Genomic DNA, 22,066 nt, shown 5'->3' with positions numbered 1-22,066 from the left:
ACATAGAAAAAGAGAGCCACTGGAAAGGTCCATTCCAACATTCTACTTTACTTAAAGGGAAACAAAGGAAAATAGATCTAGACAACACCCAAGCTTGGTAAATAGTGCACATGGATATGGTCTGTATTTTGTAATCTGTAGCCATTTGTAAAATTACAAAATAAGATAAGAATAATAACAAATTACAGAAAACTGATCCACCATGTCAAATTCAAAGGAATAAAAAGGTATGATTCTAAAATGAACTGTTAGGTGCTAGTGAATGGCTGAATGAAATAATGAAAACTGCTACATCCATCTACTGGTCAGATTTCCAGAGGATGAGTTACAATAAATGTCAATGCTTGATATATATTTCACATTATGATTTATCATTTGGTAGTGATCATGTCAATGCCCTTTGTCTTGAATATCATAATTTTGTGGCTGATACTACAGAAATAATGAATGGGTCAGTTTAACAGTTTGAAAATTTTACTGTAAAAGAAAAAGTATATAAAGTTTTACTCCAATGGTGGTATTTGTTCTTCAGAATTAACAGTTCTGTGACATAGCAAAGTTGATGGATACTGAAGGAACCTTCCTTGCAGCTAGTGCAGACTGTGAGCAAGGTGTTAGTCCAATGAATCAAATAAAAACAAATTTAAACACCGTTTGGGAGAATGCCATTTAGATATGCTTATGAGAGTGAAAAGCTGGCAATTCTTTGGAAATTCAATCAATTTAGATAGTGTGTATAAGTGTGGATGAATACCAAAGACAGAAGAGAGAAAAAAAAAAAACCAAGGAGTAAGAAGCTAGAACTAAACAGGTGGAGAATTAGTAATGGACTTGTTATGTATGTTTAGTTATTTGCAAAGATAAGAATTTTGAATAAAAGTAATCAGTCGTTAGTGTTTGTTTATATTTTTTTTCATTGATCATATCAATATAGAATATGTATTAAATATTTTTAGTCAACTCTGTCATTGTTGTCACACAAAGGACTCTTGAAATACAAAATTGGTAAAAAATAAGAAACAATATAATTAAGATATATACCTAATTCTTTTATATATGGAAAGCCAAATGTAAAAGGTATTTCAAATACATAATAAAATATTAAACTAGATAACAGAGTGCATACCTCTACAAACGTTAGAGTCATAAAATTGAAAATTTTCACTTTGCCCACATTATGATAGCTAGGGCCACTTTCTATAAAGAATATAAAATTTGTATAGAATCTATAAATGCCAGGGTAGCAAGTTAAGGAGGGAATAATTGAATGAGTAAACATATCAGATCTGCCTCAAAATTTAATGACTTGTTTCTTGGCCTAGGACCTGCCTTTCCACAAAATTTCATCAAAATCTGAGTAAATTTGCTAACCGACAAACCAACAAGTGCTGGCAAAAACAAAACCTCCTTGGTGGAGGTAATAATACACAACTTGAAATGGTGTGCACTTGCTTAACTGATTGGTATGGTTACTTGGAATGACAGCAAAATTTGTACACCAGGAAATTTCAGTACATCTACATAGGTGGGATTTATTTATGCAAACAACTAAATTAGAAATAAAACATGTTCCCGGACACAAAAATGCCCATACAGATGCTTTTTCTCGAGGTATCAGTTTTAAGGAGGAAGATGTCAAGCCCTATTGTGAACATGATATTTCATGTCTGCCACTGTCATGCCTTTGTGTGAATATTGTAGAAATGATAAAAATTGCCCATGTGTGCAGCTGTGCATCTTGTGTTGAAATGTACATTGAATTGTGTTAAGGACAACATTTAACCATGAATGGACCAACTAATTTGAATTGCTAAAGGCAGAAATGGTGAATTTCATGCACTTTGTGATGTGAACATAAGAATGAAGGATACTGCAATAGACCATGAGGCCTACATTAGGCAGTTCCAAGTCAATATATTACTACCTGTCACCCCCCCCCCCCCATAAAGTTGTTTAACTGTTTCTTAAAACAACTGATAGTTTCAATGCTCACTACATGGTCACTAAGTCTATTCCATTCATTGACCACCCTATTAGTAAAACAATTCTTGCCTAATTCCTTCTTAAATCTAAATTTGTCCAGTTTAAATCCATTACTGTGAGTCCAGCCCTGTTGTATTACTATGATGACCTTGTTTGTGTCACCCTTGTTAAAGCCTTTGATCCACTTAAACACCTCTATTAGATCACCCCACGCTCTGCATCTTTCCAGAGAGTGTAAGTAAAGGTGCCTAAGCCTTTCTTCGTAAGGTAAGTTTCTGAGCCTATATATCATTTTGGTCATTCTCCTCTGTACTGATTCTAGTGAATTGATGTCCATTCTATAATTGGAAGACCAAAACTGTACAGCATAGTCAAGGATGGGTCTAACATTAGAATTTGATAATTACCTCTGCACTTCTATTCGTAACCACCTTAGTAAAGAAACCTAATGCTCTGTGTTATTTCTAGCGCTAATGCACTGTTTCCTGAATTTAAGGTCAGGACTTGCTAGAATTCCCAAGTCTCTCTCGCACTCAGTTTTCTCTAAAACGTGTTATCTAAGCAATAACTATTTTCAGGGTCGCGATGCCCTCCGTTTAACGTGCTGCACTTTGAGATACATGTATTGAAGTTCATTTGCCATTTCACCAACCATGTGAAGAATTTGTTAAGATCGTCCTGCAGAACCTCGGTGTTGTCTCCCTACCTAAATTTGTGTCCTATTTTAGTGTCGTCCGCAAACTTAACATCACTATTGATCCCATTGTCCAAGTACATAATGAACAATAAAGGACCCAAAACCGAGCCCTGGGGTGCCACACTAGAAATACTCCCCCACTTGGATTTTGCACCATTTATGGTCACCCGCTATTTTCTGTCACTGATCCAAGCTCTAATCCATTCTAACATTTTTCCTCCTATGCCATGGGCTTATTTAGTAGTCTGGTGGGGCACCTTGTCGAACGTTTTGCTAAAGTCAAGGTAAACAATATCGTAACTATCATTGTTATCTGATGCCTTATATACTTTAGTGTAAAAGGATAGAAGGTTAGTCACACACGACTTACCTTTGGAGAAACCATGCTGTGTGTTACAAATCATGTTTCTTGATATGTTCTCTGAGTCTATTAACTATTATTGATTCAAGCATTTTACCCATAACTGATGTCAAACTGATTGGCCTATTGTTGAATATAGACGATTTATCTCCCTTTTTGAAAACAGGAACAACGTTTGCCTGCGTATCAGGACAATTTCCCCCGGAGGACAATTGCCCCCGTAATCAATTGCCCCCTGGGACAATTGCCCCCTAGGACAATTGCCCTCTAGGACAATTGCCCCCTAGGACAATTGCCCCCTAGGACATTTACCCCTGTAAGACAATTTCCCCCGTTGACAATTCAACTAAACTTGTAAACACACCTACTGAATGTTGTGTACGTAATTGAACGTAATTGTACGTAATTACTAGAGCCCGGATTTATAGCATTTATTCTATTATTGCTATTACGACTATAAATGAAAAAAAATGTATTTATTGCAAAAAATGCTACTTTACCATAAACGCTATTTTGACCAGACACAAAGAAAAAAAGTAGTCATTATGCAATAAATGACTATAAAACCTGCACAAAGTAGTAGTACGTATCTGTACCATTAAACATATAATAATATAATTATCAAGTAACGCTGAATAAATAATCAATATAAGTTTGTCATATTTCAACTTTCTTTAAATTTCCTATTAAAGAAAACGTAAGAAATATAATTGAGGAAAAATGATTTGTATTTGTTTCAATTGTCCACGGGGGAAATTGCAACTAAAAGTATTTTCACTCTATGACTTTATAAGAGTTTAGTATCAGTCAGAGTGCAGCCGGCATTGCAAATGAAGGATCACGGAAAAGGTATAAAGATTGCTCCCAGCGAATAGTCGGTTTAGTGAACGATTACAAAAACAGAGAGATTTTTGATTACTTAAGAGGAATTGCGTATAACCTAAGTTTTTAAACAAAACTAAGCTTGTTTTCATTCTTTGCAACTAATTGTATTTTTACTCTTTGACTTTATAAATAAAGTTTTGAACAAAATTAACTTTGTATTTGTATTTCAATTGTCCACGGGGGAAATTGAAACTAAAAGTATTTTTATTCTTTTACTTTATAAATAAAGTTTTGGGTAAAATTAACAGGGCACGGTCTGCGTTGAGTCACAGTATCTTGTTTAGTTGAATTGTCAACGGGGGAAATTGTCTTCCGGGGGTAATTGACAACGGGGGAAATTGTCCTAGGGGGCAATTGTCCCAGGGGGCAATTTATTACGGGGGGCAATTGTCCTCCGGGGGAAATTGTCCTGGAACCGTTTGCCTGCCCCTAAGCATTAGGCACAAAACTAGTGTCTACTGATTTATTCAATATTTCTGTTAACTTGTTTAAAATTTACATTCTTTAATCACTCTCAGAAAAAAATCGTCTGGACCCGGAGATTTTGTAGCTTTAAGTCTTTCATCAAGTGAGTGTAGTAGTTTCAGAGGGATCAGCTCGTTGAGTGTAGTCGGGAGAGCTTATGGGAAGGTCTTGATTGAGAGGATTAGGAGAGGAACAGAGGGAGTAATTGGTGAGGAACAGTGTGGTTTTAGGACAGGTGGGAGTTGTGTAGATCAGATTTTTGTGTTAAAACAGATATGTGAGAAAGCTATAGGTAAGGATGTTTTTTGGGCTTTTATGGATCTGGAAAAGGCTTACAACAGGGTAGACAGGGAGGCACTGTGGGAGGTTCTGCAGATATATGGGATAGGAGGAAAGCTGTTAAGAGCAGTCAGGGGTTTTTACGAGAGTAGTAGAGCTTATGTTAGGATTAGAAATGGAGAGGGTGAATGGTTTGAAGTAAAGCTGGGACTTCGTCAGGGATGTGTTATGTCGCCCTGGCTGTTCAATCCATACATGGATGGGGTGGTGCGAGAGGTGAATGCAAGGGTAGTGGGTCAGGGGTTGGAGGTAGTTAAAAAAAATGGAGAAAGTGGGAAATATGCCAGTTGTTTACTGACGACACTGCGCGTGTAGCAGGACCAGAGGAGGGGTTGAGGAAGTTAGTGACAGAGTTTGAGAAGGTGTGTGAAAGAAGGAAGCTGAAGATAAATGTGTGCAAAAGTAAGATAATGATATGTACAAGGGAAGAGAGTGACAGCAGGCTGGATGTGAGCATTAAAGGTGAAGGACTGGAGGAAGTGGATAGTTTTAGATACTTGGGTGCGAATGTGGCAGGAAATGGAGGAGTATGGGTGGAAGTAGAATGTAGATTGAGAGAAGCGAGTAAATGCCTTGGTGGATTGAAAAGTGTAATGAGAAATAAACATCTGGGAATGGATGCTAGGAGGTTATATGAAGGAGTGATTGTGCCAACAGCACTGCATGGGGCAGAAACATGGAGCATAAGAAAGGAAGAGAGAAGGAGTTTGAATGTATTTGAGATGAAATGTCTGAAAATTATGATAGGGGTTACTAGGCTAGATAGAGTGAGAAATGAGGAGGAGAACAGGGGTGGAAAGGGAGCTGGGAGATAGGATTGATGAAAGAGTATTAGGATGGTTTGCACACATGGGAAGAATGAGTGAAGAAAGATTAGTTAAAGAGGTGTGGAAGGCAGAGGTGGAAGAAGTGAATATGAGGGGGCGTTCTAGGATGAGATGGATGGATGGGGTGAAAGGGGCATTGCAAAAGAGAGGAATGTCTGTTGAGGAAGGACGGGAGAGGACAGAGGATAGGGGTGAATGGAGAAGGGTTGTGTATGGATGATGCTGTGATGCATTAGGGTGATTGGGTGGGGGGATGAGGGGTGAGGAAGTATGTATGAGAAAAAAGTGACACAGCACAAAGGGGGGGGGTCACCGAATTTATGAAGCGGCCTTGCTGTTGATGTGTTGTGTCCTGCGACACTGCTTCTGACCCAGAGCAATGGACAGGTTGCAGGGATGACCCGTCATCCAGGAGGTGCCAAGATAAGAGGGAGGGAGGAGGGGAGTGGAACATGTGGGGAATGGGATGGGTGAGAATGGTTTTTATGCCTTTTTGGCTACCCCCCGTGTATGGGGGAAAAGCCATTGGTATATGAGTGTAAGTCTTTCAATCTGCTTGACTACTTCTACCTTACTAAAGCTGATATTAGTCTACTTTCTTCATCCCCACTGAAAATCGGATCGCATCCAGGTACCTTATCCTCTCCTTAGTAAACACCGAGAGAAAATATTTGTTAAACGCTTCATCTTTTCCTCTGGTTCCATCATGATATTTTCGCAATTATGAATTGGGCCTATACATTCCTCTTTTTTTCTGTAAAGTTGAAAGAAACTCTGGACTGGATCTCTCTTCTCTGGCAACCATAATTTCATAGTTTTGCTGTGCAGAGGTAAATTCGCGGAACAACATATCTATCGAGGGAGTGCCGCGACATATCTTGGATCTTTGTCGTGCGGTGAGTGACGGAGAAAATGAGGAAAAGTTACGACGTAGCTGTGAATGAGGGAACGGCACCCCGGAGACCCCAGCGTGACAGACATCCTCCAAGATGGCTGCAGGACTACGAAGTAGGATGATGTGGAGGAGACGAAATAGACGTATAGAATAGGTTGATCTCGGGATCAAGTGTGGGCTGGGTGAATGTGGTACAGACGACGGCGCGCAGTTGGTACCCTCGGGGCGGGATCGAAAGGTCCGCGCAGTTGGTAACCCTGGGGTGGGTGTGCCCGCTGGCTCGCCAGGCGTCGGTGTCGGCAGTGTGCGTGTGCGAGTGAAATGAGGTGGAAGCACATGGGACTGTCAGAATTTAGGTGTTAGGTGAGCTAGGATAGGGAGTGATAGAAGTGTGGGGTATGAAACCAAGAGGGATTAAAAAGTGAAGCAGAAGCAACCGCAGGAACGAGATTTCTAAAGAAATGAGGTACTTGAACGACAGTTTCCTAATGCTATTACTGATTCAAGCATTTTACCTATAATTGAGCTTACCTGATCGAGAAACAGTGAGGAGATAAGAAGTGAAGTTTCTTGTCGTGATCCCCACCTCTAAGACTTGTTAGCCAGTTATTGGATCAGTCTTACGTGTCTGCCTTAGTGAGTTTTAAAAGAGGCTAATGGGGGCGCAGTGACTACACTCTAGGAGCGCATTCCAAAAGTTCATCCACTTGGGTTTGGTGTCTCCTCTCCTGTTCTTGTAGAGTGGTACACATTTGTTAACAACTTCCCTGTAGATTTCCAAGAACATGTCCCACTCTTCACTTGTTTTATTCTCAAGTAATTCCTCTGCCAAATTGATTGGCCTGTGGTTGCATATAGATCTATCTCCCTTTTTAAAAACAGGAACAATGTTTGCCTGCCCCCAAGCAATTGGCTCGAAAACAGTGTCTACCGACTTGATAAGCATTTCTGTGAACTGGTCGCATATGTCAAATTTACACTCTTTAAGTACTCTCGGAAAATTTTCGTCGGGACCCGGGGATTTTGAAGCTTTAAATCTTTCAATCTGTTTGACTACTACCTTACTAATGCTTGTAGTAGTTTTAGTTCAGAACAACGGCAGGACAAATGAAAATCATTACAAAAGATTTTTTTTTTTTAATTTGCCATAAGGTGTGTCACATGAGAAATATGGGTGAAGCTCGGACTAAGGCCACAGCTTAGTGGAGCTGGTTAGTTGTAGCTGGACGGGGAGCCTAACGTCAGAGAGGTGGTGACAGCTGATGACGGCGAGGCTCGATGGGACGGCTACAAGACTGGACGAGGAGGAGATGTTTGTGCGCTGGTCGGTACTGTTCTGCAACTTGCAAGAAAAGACCACCCGCTTGCGCGGGATCAGTTTTTTTGTGAGAGGGGAAGAGGGTCTGTAAGAAAATTAAAATATAGTAGTGTATAAAAGAGGGCTATTGCCACCGGGCGATTAAGCGAGCGATTAGGGGCTGTCGGTGGTCGTGGCTCGGAAGAAGTGGACTGGGAACTCGAACGGCGGCGCCGACGCCGGGATTACTATCAGATTACAATCACCAAAAGTTCAGTAAATGGTAGGAGGCGTAGTAGTAGAGAAAGGTGGAAAAACGGAAAAAATCCTTAGTGGGAGGTAAACTGAAATGAGAAGATGTAGTATAAGTATATATATATATATATATGTATATATATATGTGTGCGTGTGTGTGTATATATGTTATATATATATAAACATATATATATACATATATTAATGTAAAATAAAAATAGAAAAATAGAACATATATAGTATAAGAAATAAGATATGGAATATAAATGAAGAGATATAAAGTATAAAATCTAAAAAAACACAGACTAAAAAGTAGAAATAGAAAAATTTATACAAAATAGAAAAACCTACGCTCTAATGTCATGTGTGTTTACAAATGGCGTCATAGACTGTCAAGCCTGGAGTTATACTTTTTCAGCCATTTGTAGAACTGGTTTTGGACACTTGATATCTTGCTTATGTGTTCCTAGTGAAAAATGTTGTGATATGAACGATGGTGTACTTCATTTCCTGCGCAATTGCGTAGATTATAAGATATTAATTGTTAAAGTAATGCACTTAGGCCTACCTCTCCTCCCGAACGATCTGGGGGGGGGGGGGAAATGTGGGAAATCGGGGTTTTTGGGTGGGGAGAATTTACACTTCGAGTAATGACTGTTGCAGAAGACGTCTAAAAAAAAAAAAAAAAAAAAAAAGTAACGCATAATATCAAATAAAAACCACACAGATACCACCTATGTAGGGATTACGGCGGTGAACTCAGAATCAGCCATATTTGTTATTGACCTACGCTTCCAACGAATAGCTACATTAGCAACGAATAGCTATTTTTACCCATCTAACGTCTTCCTTAGGTTCCTCATGTCTTTCCAAATATATATATATATATATATATATATATATATATATATATGTATATATACATAGATATATGTATGCATACATATATACTGTATATGCATATATATATGCATATATATATATATGTATATATATACACATATCAAACTCTTCGGCTGGGATTCGAACCCTTGCCTGAGCAGCTTGCGTCTTTACAAGACAAGGACCGTACCACTACGCCATCCTGACCCTACAAAACGAAACGACTTAGTTCACGGCCCAGTCGTTCCGCCGAGGGCACCCGGGTGGAGCGTGTTATGTACTGTATTTCATCAAATCCTTTATGCAGGCTAGTCTTCCGACAAATGTCAATTGACATTTGTCAAATTGACAAATGTCATGACATTGACAAATGTCAATTGACATTTGTCGGAAGACTAGCCTGCATAAAGGATTTGATGAAATACAGTACATAACACGCTCCACCCGGGTGCCCTCGGCGGAACGACTGGGCCGTGAAGTAGGGTCAGGATGGCGTAGTGGTACGATCCTTGTCTTGTAAAGACACAAGCCGCTCAGGCAAGGGTTCGAATCCCAGCAGAAGAGTTTAATTCCAAATGTCAATTGACACAAACATTTGTCGCAAGACTAGCCTGCATAAAGGATTTGATGAAATACAGTAAATAGAAATAATAAACAAAGAGATAAAGAAAGAAAGAAGAGAAGGAAAAAGAATTAATTTTGAATTCTATAATCGTTTTCGAGTTTGTTGTCTTTTGCGCATGCGTCGTGACGTCACGGGCAGAGACTGGTAGATAAAAGAAGATAAAAAAGAAAAATAACAAAAAAGAGTGAAAGAAATTTAAAGGAAAGTAGAAAGGAAGGAGAAAGAAATTTAAGTTTGAAATAAAGTTAATTTTGAATTTTAGGTGAATCGTTGGTCGTCTTCGGGTTTGTTATCTTTTGCGCATGCGATGTGACGTCATGAGCAGCGATTGATAGATAAAAAATATTAAACAACTGATTGAAAGTAATAAAAATTAAATAACGAAGAAAATAGAGAAAGAGAGAACGAAAAGAAGGAGAAAGTATTAGTTAATTTTGAATTTTAGGTTAATCGTTTGTCGTCTTTGAGTTTGTTGTCTTTTGCGCATGCGACGTGACGTCATGGGCAGCGATTGATAGATAAAAGATAAATAAAAATAGATAAACAGATAAAAAGAATAAATAAAGAAAAGAGAGAAAGATAGAAATAAAATAAAGAAAAGAGAGAAAGATAGAAATAAAATAAAGAGAATGAATTTTGAATTTTGAATCGTTGGTCGTCTTTGGGTTTGTTGTTTTTATCTTTTCCGCATGCAACGTGACGTCATTGGCAGCGATTGATAGATAAAACGAGATAAACAAATAAATAAATAATATAAACAACAAAAGTAAATAAAGATAATAAACAAAGAGAGAAACAGAGAAAGAAGAGAAAGAAAAATAATTAATTTTGAATTCTATAATCGTCTTCGGGTTTGTTGTCTTTTGCGCATGCGTCGTGACGTCACTGGCAGAGACTGGTAGATAAAAAAAAATAGATAACAAAAAAGATAATTTTTTTAAAGGAAAGTAGAAAGGAAGGAAAAAGAAATTTAAGTTTGAAATAAAATTAATTTTGAATTTTAGGTTAATCGTTGGTCGTCTTCGGGTTTGTTGTCTTTTGCGCATGCGACGTGACGTCATGAGCAGCGATTGATAGATAAAAAAAATAGTAAACAACTAATTAAAAACAACAAAAAATGAAATAACTAGAAAAAGAGACAAAAAGAGAAAGAAAAGAAGGAGGAATAATTAATTTTGAATTTTAGTTTAATCGTTGGTCGTCTTTGGGTTTGTTGTCTTTAGCGCATGCGTCATGACGTCATAGGCAGAGATTGATAAATAAATAAATGAATAAATAAATAAATAAATAAATAAATAGATAATAATAAATAATTAGATAAATAAATAAATAGATAAATAAATAGAAAGATAAAAATAAATGACGAAGAAAAGAAAGACAGAAAGAAAGGAAAGAGAATTAATTAGTTCATTTTGAATTTTGATTCGTTTGTCGTCTTCTGGTTTGTTGTTGTTTTTTGTGTAAGCAACGTGACGTCATGGACAGCGATTGATAGATAAAAACGATAATTAAACAAATATATAATAAAATAACAAAGATAAATAAAAAGAAATAAACAAAGAGAGAAAGGGAGAAAGAAAAGAAGGAGAAAGAATTCATTTTGAATTTTATAATCGTCTTCGGATTTGTTGTCTTTTGCGCATGCGTCGTGACGTCATGAGCAGAGACTGGTAGATTAAAAAGCGATAAAAAAGGAAAGAAAATTAAATAACGAAAAAATAGAAAAAGAAATTTAAAGGAAAGGAGAAAGGAAGGAGAAAGAGATTTAAATATAATTTTGAATTTTAGGTTAATCGTTGGTCGTCTTCGGGTTTGTTGTCTTTTGTGCATGCGACGTGACGTCACGAGCAGCGATTGATAGATAAAAAATATTTAACTGATTGAAAATAATAAGAAAATGAAACGACTAAGAAAAGAGAGAAAGGGAGAAAGAAAAGAAGGGAAAATAATTAATTTTGAATTTTAGGTTAATCGTCAGTCGTCTTTGGGTTTGCTGTCTTTTGCGCATGCGTCATGACGTCATGGGCAGAGATTGATAGATAAAGAAATAAACACTAAAAATACAAAAAAAAAAATGAATAACGGAGAAAAGGGAGAAAGACAGAAAGAAAAGGAGAGGAAAGAATAAGTTAATTTTGAATCGTTTGTCGTCTTCGGGTTTGTTGTTGTCTTTTGCACATGCAACGTGACGTCATGAGCAGTGATTGATAGATAAAAAAAAATAAATAATAGATAATAAATAATGAAATAAGAAAAATAGATTAAAATAATAAGCAAAGAGAAAAAGAAGAGAAGGAAAAAGAATTAATTTTGAATTTTATAATCGTCTTCGGGTTTGTTGTCTTTTGCGCATGCGTCGTGACGTCACGGGCAGAGACTGGTAGATAAAAAAAAAGATAAAAAAGAAAATTAAATAACAAAAAAGAGATAAAGAAATTTAAATGACAGGAGAAAGAAGAAAGAAATTCTAATTTGAGAGAAAGTAAATTTTAAATTTTAGGTTAATCGTTGGTCGTCTTCGGGTTTGTTGTCTTTTGCGCATGCGACGTGACGTCACGAGCAGCGATTGATAGATAAAAAATATTAAAAAACTAATTGAAAATAAGAAAAATTAAATAACTAAGAAAAGAGAGAAAGAAAAGAAGGGGGAAAAATTAATTTTGAATTTTAAGTTAATCGTTAGTCGCCATTGGATTTGTTGTCTTTTGCGCATGCGTCATGACGTCATAGGCAGAGATTGATAAATAAATAGATAAATAAATAAATAATAAATAAATAAATAAAAAAAGATAAAAAATGAAATAACGATTTCATTTCAGTTCACTATTTCATTTTTATAATCCATGTTGCTGCTCAGGGGCTGAAAAGCAAACGTGGATGCTGTTCTTAAAGCCATTAAACTCTACGAAAGTGACGTTGAGTCACTTTTGCTCGTGCAGACGGAAACACATCGGTGGACATGTTCCGCTCCGGCCTTCGAATCTGTCAAGAAAGCAAAGGAATACGCCGAGGCCCGTATGTTTCCGAACATCGCGAAGCTCCTTACCATCCTACTGACCCTGCCAGTCTCAAATGCAGAAGCCGAACGATCGTTCTCAGCCCTGAAACGCCTGAAGACATACTTGAGGAGCACCATAGGTCAGGATCGCCTCAACGGCCTCGCACTACTCGCCGTCCATAACGATGTAGATGTTCCTGTTGATCGTGTGATCAACAAGTTTGCGGAAAGGAACCGCCGTCTTCTCTTTGCTTAGGCTGCAGTGTGATTAATCCTTTCAGTGTAATAACCTTTGCATGTTACTTTTAAGGCTACTATTATAGGTAATATTATAAAGTATAATGCTTACTGTCTTATATATATATTCTACATTTAAATTGAGGTCTAATGTCTCTAGGTCTCTAGCTATTAATTTCTTACTTTCAATAAAGTTTTGATAAGATACAAAATTCCTCTCTCATTTGAATCCGAAGAGAAACACTGGCACCTAGAGCAGATGGTTATGCCCATTCATTTAGGTCAGTCCGCCAGTTATTAACAAATAAGAATCCCGTGAGTGGAGAAACGGTAATGCTAATGCTCGTTAAACAACCGAAAATTCTGCCGTCGGGCCCCCCCCCAAACTTTGTTCCTAGATCCGCGCCTGCACGCAGTTACCTAAGTGAAAAAAGGAGAAGGTATTGGTCCTTTGGCTAGAACTGTTGTGGTGAGCTATAAGTCAATATATCAGGCGAGTACAGTTAATTAAGAAGACATCCTTATCCTCTGGGGCTGGCACTTGAAGGAGGCGTCCCAGCTGAGAGAAAGAAGAAATATTCAATTTTGAATTTTAGGTTAATCGTTGGTCGTCGTCGGGTTTGCTGTCTTTTGCGCATGCGCCGTGACGTCATGGGCAGAGACTGGTAGATAAAAAAAAACTAATAACGAAGAAATACATTAATAGATCAAAAAGATAAAATAGAAAATTAAATAACAAAGAAAATAGAGAAAGGAGAAAGAATTAATTTTGAAAGAATTAATCGTTGGTCGTCTTCGGGTTTGTTGTCTTTGGCGCATGCACTGTGACGTCATAGGCAGAGACTGGCAGATAAAAATAATGATAATAATAATAATAATAAAGAAACACATTAATAGATCAAAAAGATAAAATAGAAAATTAGATAACAAAGGAAAGAGATAAATGAGAAAGAATTAATTTGGAAAGGTCGTCGTTGGTCGTCTTCGGATTTGTTGTCTTTTGCGCATGCGTTGTAACGTCATGGGCAGAGACTGGTAGATAAAAAAGTTAATAACGAAGAAATACATTAATAAATCAAAAAGATAAAACATAGAATAAATAAAGACAAGAAAGAAAGGAAGAAGAATTAATTTTGAATTTTAGGTTGATCGTTGGTCGTCGTCGTGTTTGCTGTCTTTTGCGCATGCGCCGTGACGTCATGAGCAGCGACTGGCAGATAAAAAAATAAATAATAAAGAAATACATTAATAGATCCAAAAGATAAAACATAAAATTTAATAACAAAGAGAAGAGTGAAAGGAGAAATAATTAATTTTGAAAGAATTAATTGTTGGTCGTCTTCGGGTTTGTTGTCTTTTGCACATGCGTCATGACGTCACGGGCAGAGACTGGTAGATAAAAAAATAATCAATAAAGAAATACATTAATAGATCCAAAAGATAAAACATTAAATTAAATAACAAAGAAAAGAGAGAAAGGAAAAAGAATTAATTTTGAATTTTAGGTTAATCGTTGGTCGTCTTCGGGTTTGTTGTCTTTTGCGCATGCGCCGTGACGTCATGGGCAGAGACTGGTAGATAAAAACAATAATAACGAAGAAATACATTAATAGATCAAAAAGATAAAACATAGAATTAAATAACAAAGGAAAGAAAGGAGAAAGAATTAATTTTGAAAGAATTAATCGTTGGTTGTCTTCGGGTTTGTTGTCTTTTGCGCATTCGTCGTGACGTCATGGGCGAGGATAGGATAGGCCAGAATGGCGATTATGCACTGAGAGGAGGGTGTGATTATGGTTAGCGCGGGTAGGGGTGGTTACCGACCCCCGCGATTGGAGTTTCCCTGCGACCAGCTGCATGGTTGTGTGCATCTGAGCGCCTTGGCTCCGAAGTGGGTATGGTACCAGCAGGAGGAGGCAGTATCCCGTCGCCGAGTGGGGCTACGTGGTGGTTGATGGCTTGCCTTCTCGGCTAAAAACTGGTTGAGCAAAGTCTTCATGTCGGCGACATCCTGTCGTAGCTGCTGCACACTTTGGTCACTGGCACTATATGACACGGGAATGTTTTCACTCACACCACTATCGTCACTAACAGCTGGGTTGTCACTATTCACTGAACACTATACACCGGTTTGTCACTCGGGTGGAAGCTGGTGGCTGACCGGACGTTGTAAGGAGATACTTGTACCGAGATATTATGCTGGTACAATCTATCTGCTATTTTGCAGTATTGTTAGTCGTCCTTGTCACTCTATCGTTCTTTGGTCAGGCCAATCCTCGATTATGGGGCCCAAGCATGGTCTCTCTACCTAGTCAAAGATATTCAAACCTTAGAGAAAGTGCTTCACGGCATTGACAACGTCCCCTTCACCAAGTTCTTCGCCCTCAACACAAGTAACTGAAGGGGTCACTCACTTAAGTTGTCTAAACGTACACACTGGAGAACGAACTTGAGAGGTAAACTGGTTTGCCACGAGAGTGGTAAAGTTTTGGAATGCAATCCCAGAGAGTGTAGTGACTGCGCCCTCATTAGCCTCTTTTAAAACTCGCTATGACAGACTGATCTAATAACTGGCTAACAAGTCCTAGAGGTGGGGATCACAACAAGAATCTTTGCTTCTTATTTCCTCACTGTTTCTCGATGAAGTAAACTCAGTTATAGGTGAGATTCTTCAATCAATAATAGCTGTGGGAAATTGTCGATCACTTTCCTGGTTTCTTTAGAAATCCCGTTCCTGCGGCTCTTCTGCTTCACTCTTAAACCCCCCCCCCCCGGTTTCACACCCCACACTTCTATCACTCCCTATCCTAGCTCACCTAACGCCTAAATTCTGGCGGCACAGTCCCGCTTGCTTCCCCTTCATTTCACTCGCACACGCACGTTGCCGCCACCGATGCCCTGCGAGAGAGCAGGCAACTCCGCCCCGTGGGTGCCAACTGCACGTCCCCGTCTGTGCCACATCCACAATAGCTTATAAAATCAGAGATCACATCGACAGGCATAATTTGATTCGTGACTCACAGCATGGGCACTTCAAGGGTAAGTCGTGTGTGACTAATCTTCTATCTTTTTACAATATAGTATACAAGGCGTCAGTTGACAATGATAGTTACGATGTTATATACCTTGACTTTAGCAAAGCGTTCGACAAGGTCCTCCAATGTGTATCCTGGCTGTAATACTGTGTTTATACTCCGTACGATTGTCACTCACAATACTAGTCGGTAGGGCCCATGCCAACGAAGAGATAACTTGTTCAAGTCAGACTTAGAATTAGTATATTACACCGTCAGGCTTCTACCCCTCACTTCACTTCATTTTCCTTCAGCTGTGATATTTTAGGCGAATAAAGAACATCTCTTTTCTTCTATATCTACCGTCTTTTTAATTTTAGTGCACAGCACTCTACGAAGCTCTTGCAAGGAATCCCGTCGAGAACACTTGATTTGGGTCCTAGGTCAGCTCTGTAGTGACGTCATGATTTCTTTAGCCCAATGATCTTTAACTTTATATTTAAGAACCTACCCTAAGTGTACGATCTTACAATTGTGAACCGATTGCCTTTTCTCCCCCTCCACCCTTTCTCCGATCAAATCCGCATGCAACATTGTTTACTCAAACTCGAATTCACTGCACACTGACTTAGGTTACATCATTAAAAGCAAAACCGATATAAAGCAATAAAATCGGGTTCCCAGGCACTTGTTTATAAACGTAACGCTGAGACCGAAGTTAAACAATTCCTAGCCTTCTCGCCTTCGAAATGTTGTCTACCAAACAGGCGATCCAAGAAAAATGGAACTCTCACTATATACCCCTCTTCCTACCTCACTTGTCTTCCAATATCTACGAGCCTCTTCGACCCACCAGACACTACTGATTAAAGTCAAAGCCCATGAGATAGGGGGAAAAAAAGTGTTTGAATGAGTTAGATTTCGGATCAATGATAGAAAACAGTGAGACACCATAAATGGTGTCACATCCAAATGGAAAGTGTTACTAGTGGAGTTCCCCAGGGCTTGGTTTTGGGTCCCACATTGTTCATTGTATATATGACTTGAACAATGGTATTAGTAGTGATGTAAGTTTGCGGACGACACTAGAATAGGACGCCGAGTTAGGTCTGGAGAAGACGCCGAGATTTTCCAGGAAGATCTTAACAAACTGCTCACATGGTCAGTGAAATGGCAAATGGATTTCAATATATCAAAGTGCAGCGTGTTAAACGTAGGTAATGATCAAACTTTATCTGGCGTTAGTTAGACCCATCCTTGGCTATGCTGTACATTTTTGGTCTCTGTCTTATAGAATGAACATCAATTCATTGGAATCAGTACAGAGGAGAATGACCAAAATGATATATGGGATAAGAAATGTACCTTATGAGGATGATCTATTAGAGGGGGTCAAGTGGTGATGGAAACAAGGTCATCATATTAAGACAACAGCACAGGACTTGCAGTAATGGATTTAAATTAGACAAGTTTAGATTTAAGAAAAAATAGGCAAAAACTGGTACTCTAATAAGGTGGTCAACAAATAGAATACACTTTGTAACCATGTAGTGAGTGCTGAAACTATCAGTTATTTTAAGAAACAATTAGACAACTCTATGGATGGGGATGCAGGAGGTAATGGACATGGAACTGCCTAGTGTATGCCTCATGGTCTCTTGCAGTCTCCTTCATTCTTATGTTCACATCACAATGTGCATGAAATTCACCATTTCTGATTTTAGCAATCCTCCAAATTCGTTGGTCTATTCATAGTTAAATAATGTCCTTCTTAACACAATGTAATATACATTTCAACACAAGGTACACAACTACAGACATAGACAATTCTTATAATTTTTTACAATATTCATGCAAAGGCATGACAGTGGCAGACATGAAATATTATATTCACAATAGGGCATGACACCCTCCTTAAAACTGATCCCTCAAGAGAAAGTATCAGCAAGGACATTTTTGTGGCCAGGAAAACGTTATAATTATCAATTAAATGTTTGCATAAATAAATCCCACCTATGCAGGTGTGCTGAAATTTCCTGGTGCACAAACTTTGCTGTCATTGCAAGTTGCCATACTAACCAGTTAAGCAAGTGCACATGATTTCAAGTTGTGTATTATTACCTCCACTAAGGAAGTTTGGTCTCTGCCAGCCCTTGTTGGTTTACCTGTTGGCAAATTTAGTCAGATTTTGATGAAATTTTGTGGAAGGCAGGTCCTAGGCCAAGAAAGAAGTTATTATATTTCGAGGCAGATCTGGATATGTGTGCACATCAATATTTCCCTCTATCTTTAATTTGCTACCCTGGCATTTATATCATATACAAAATTCCTATTCTTTATGCAAAATGGCCCCAGCTATCATAATGTGGGAAAAGTGAAAATTTTCACTTTTATGATCCTAAAGTTTGTAGAGAAATGCACTCCCTGATTGTTATCTAGTGTAGTATTTTATTATGTATTTGAAATACCTTTCAAATTTAGTTTTCTATAAATGAAATAAGTCATTGGGCATATATCTTAATTCTATTGTTTCTTATTTTCACCAATTTTGTATTTCAAGTCCTTTGCATGACGACAATGACAGAGTTGACAAAAATATTTAACACATATTCTATATTGATCTAATCAATAAAAAAAAAAAGATAAAACACTAACGATTGACTACCTTTATTCAAAATTCCTTTGTAAACAACTCCAAATATACATAACAACTCTGTCAATAATTCTCCACTTGTTTAGTTCTAGCTTCTTACACCTTATTTCTTCTCTCTTCTGTCTTTGGCATTCATCCACGCTTACACACTATCTACATTTATTGAATTTCTAAACAACTGCCAGCTTTTCACTCTCATAAGCATATCTAAATGGCTTTCTCCCAGTGTCTAAATTTATTATTTATTTGACTCATTGGGCTAAAACCTTGCTGATCACAGTCTGTACTAGCTGCAAGGAGGGTTCCTTCAGTATCCATCAACATTGCAATGTCACAGACCTGTTCATTCTGAAGAGCAAATACCACCATTTGAGTCAAGTTTTACATATATATTTTTTTTACCTTACAGAGAAAATTATAAACCATTAAACTGATCAATTATTTCTGTAGTATTAGTCACCAAATTATAATATGTAGGACAAAGGGGATTAATATGATCACTACCAAATCAGAAATCATAATGTGAAATAGAGGATATCAAGCACTGGCCATTCTTGTGACTCATTCTCTAGGAATCTGTCCTGTATATGGCAGAGACTGGTAGATAAACAAATTAATAACGAAGAAATACATTAATAGATAAACCATAGAATTAAACAATAAACAAAAGAGAGAAAGGAGAAGGAATCGATTTTAATTAATTTTAATCAATTCTACGTTAATCCTTGGTCGTCGTCGGGTTTGTTGTCTTTTGCGCATGCGCCGTGACGTCATGGGCAGAGACTGGTAGATAAAATAATTATTAACGAAGAAATACATTAATATAGAAGTTTTCATTATTTAATCCAGTCATTTAATCCAGTTCATTAAGATTTCTTTTCTTAATTCTACAAATGGCTACAGATTCCAAAATACAGACCCATGTGCACCATTTACCAAGTTTGGGTATTGGCTAGTTTTATTTTTGTTTCCCTATAAGCAAATTCAAGTAGAATGTTGGGATGGGCCTTTCCAGTGGCTCCCTTTTCCTATATCATAATTTTCAGCTTCCAATTTTTGCTTTGGCTTTCTTTTGGTGTTGCACTTTTATCCTAGTAATATCTCTATTCCAAAGCTCTTTTAGTAGACTTTTTTCATCAGTATCTTCTTTCCTCGTGTTTTTCTTCAACAGTAGGTCTCAGTAGGAAATTCCACGGATTTTTTCTTCTTCTAAATAGTCCTGATGGCCTGTAGCTGAATACGTCATACAATTCTAGTGTTTTATCATATTTCTAATGTATCAAATTCTATATACATATACCAAAAAAAAATTCCCTTTCTATGGGCAAATGAACCCTTGGTATATATGTAAATAGAATTGATTACTCTCATTTCTCACCAGACACCTAGTTGCTACACTAATCCCTGTTAACTAGTGGGCCGCCTCGTTCCAACAAATTTTCTCCATTCATTCCTCTCTATTTTGATGTCTTTCCACTTCTTCCACCATTTCCAGATCTTTATCTTTTTTTTTTCTAGTATTTCCCAGACATTGTCAATCCATCTCTTTCAGGGTCTACCAATTGGTCTTCTTGTGTTAGATTTCTATGTCAGTGCTTGTCTTGGCAGTCTCTCTTGGTCCATTCTCATTATGTGTCCGTACCACCTAAGTCTGTTTGTTTCTATTATTTCTAGAATATCAATTACAAATCCCTCCCTTATTTGCATATTTCTAATTCTGTCTCCCTTTTAGACTTCGAAACACTCTCATCGCCACTGCTCCTATTTTTTTTTACTTTTGATTTAGTTGCAAGTGACTATGCTTCTGATCCATACATTAGAATTGGTCAGTTTTGTATTATCCATGATGATTTTGCATTCAACTGGTATACATCTGTCCTTAGGTGGGTAGAGTGCACCAAGATTTTTGTTAGATTTGTTGATCCTGTTCAGTTTCAATTTCTTGTATGTTCTCCTTGTCCATTGTGGCTCCCAAATACTTCAAATTTGTGACCTGCCCCAGCCTTTCATTTCCAATACTTATATCCGTTTATTTTCTCTACTGATGTTCAATACTTCTGTTTAAGTGACATCACGAAGCGAGGACTGACGTCATATTTTTTCTAGTGCTGTCTGATCAAACATTTTGGTGTTTTATGACTTTTTGTTTTATTTGACCAAGTGACGACAAGAATCTTGTCATCAGAGTTTAATTGTTTAAGATATGCTGGTAAGTGGTGTACTAGCTGTGCCTTTGATCTAAGAAACTGTACAGGTACTTTCTACAATTTCTCATGTGGACATATAGTACATCTAAGAAACTGTACAGGTACTTTCTACAATTTCTCATGTGGACATATAGTACATATAGTACTTTTCCCCAATATTTGATAAGGAAGGAGGTATCTATCTAATTCCATGTAAAAAGTGTGACAAATTCTATACAGGTCAGACTGGAAAAGAATGAAAAGGTTAAAACAACATCAGTATAGCATCAGGAGTGGTCACATGTCTTACATATTATTTGTTCATATAAGGGATTTTAATCATTACATTAATTGGAAGGGTACAAAACAATTGTTTGAAATAAGTTGTATTTGACTAGAAATATAATAAAATTCAGTCTGATAAAAGATATATTTCTCAACAACTTAAATTCAAGTCAAGGAATGTACAAACTTGATCATTTTATTGTTAAAAAAGGGGTACCCCAAACATCCACTGCTGCAAATGGTATAGGTGGACCATGACAGACTCCCTCACAACCTTTTCCTGTTCCCATCCATGGCTTTCCATTTTGTATACATAAGGGAAGGCATAGCTTCTCCAGCTATAATTCAATGACTTTTAATTATAATGACATGGATTGGTGCAGAAATGTTTAACATTATTACAGGAGTCCAAGACCAATTTCTTCTCATAGTCGTACTTCACCCTTCTCACTTCTATTGTCACAAGGTTCCTCGCTGCACTGTGCAACTTCCGATGCGCCGTAGTCTTCTTCTCTCTGCATTTCTTCCAAGCATCCTGTTTCTTCTTAATCATTTTTTTCATCCACTTGGGTTTGGTGTCTCCTCTCCTGTTCTTGTAGAGTGGTACACATTTGTTAACAACTTCCCTGTAGGTGTCCAAGAACATGTCCCACTTTTCACTCGTTGTTTTGTTCCCAAGTACTTCCTCCCAATTCATTTCGGAAAACAGTGTTCTCGTTCTGCTTGTATCCCCCTTGTGATCATTCTTTTGGGGTCTCTTCTCGTCCCTAGCTATGTGTTCTCTCTCAGTAACTGAAACATAATGACAGCATTTTTTACTCTTCCCAAAGTGGGGGCAAATACTGTATATCATCCACTTCATAATCGGTCCTACTGAATATCATGTCAAGTCTTGATCATGGGTTATCCAACTCTTTTTCATGAAAGTGGCAGTTGCCGACAAGACTGTCGAGTTAAACACCATAAGAGGACGGAGCCTTTATTTGTACGACGTTTCGCTTTGTACAGCTTTTTCAAGTACTTGAAAAAGCTGTAATAAGCGAAACGTCGTACAAATAAAGGCTACGTCCTCACTTGTGGTGTTTAACTTATCCAACTCTCACGGGTGTGTCCACTCGCGAACGTTGTGTCCAGAGATTGTCACTTACTGCCTCCATGGTGCTATTAAGAACCGTCCACCAT

The 22,066-nt window shown here is 37.7% G+C and overlaps 1 protein-coding gene across 1 annotated transcript in view; it reads right to left on the bottom strand.

Annotated features, from left to right (window-relative positions):
* LOC143031247 (uncharacterized) overlaps nucleotides 1–22,066 on the bottom strand; it is a 174,593-nt gene that overhangs the window by 55,591 nt on the left and 96,936 nt on the right. The gene's annotated exons all lie outside the window — the stretch shown is intronic.

Source organism: Oratosquilla oratoria, chromosome 12 (assembly GCF_046742065.1).
Source record: "Oratosquilla oratoria isolate Oo_2021 chromosome 12, ASM4674206v1, whole genome shotgun sequence".
NCBI classification, from domain to species: domain Eukaryota; kingdom Metazoa; phylum Arthropoda; class Malacostraca; order Stomatopoda; family Squillidae; genus Oratosquilla; species Oratosquilla oratoria.
This window is presented reverse-complemented; position numbering and strand designations above follow the sequence as displayed.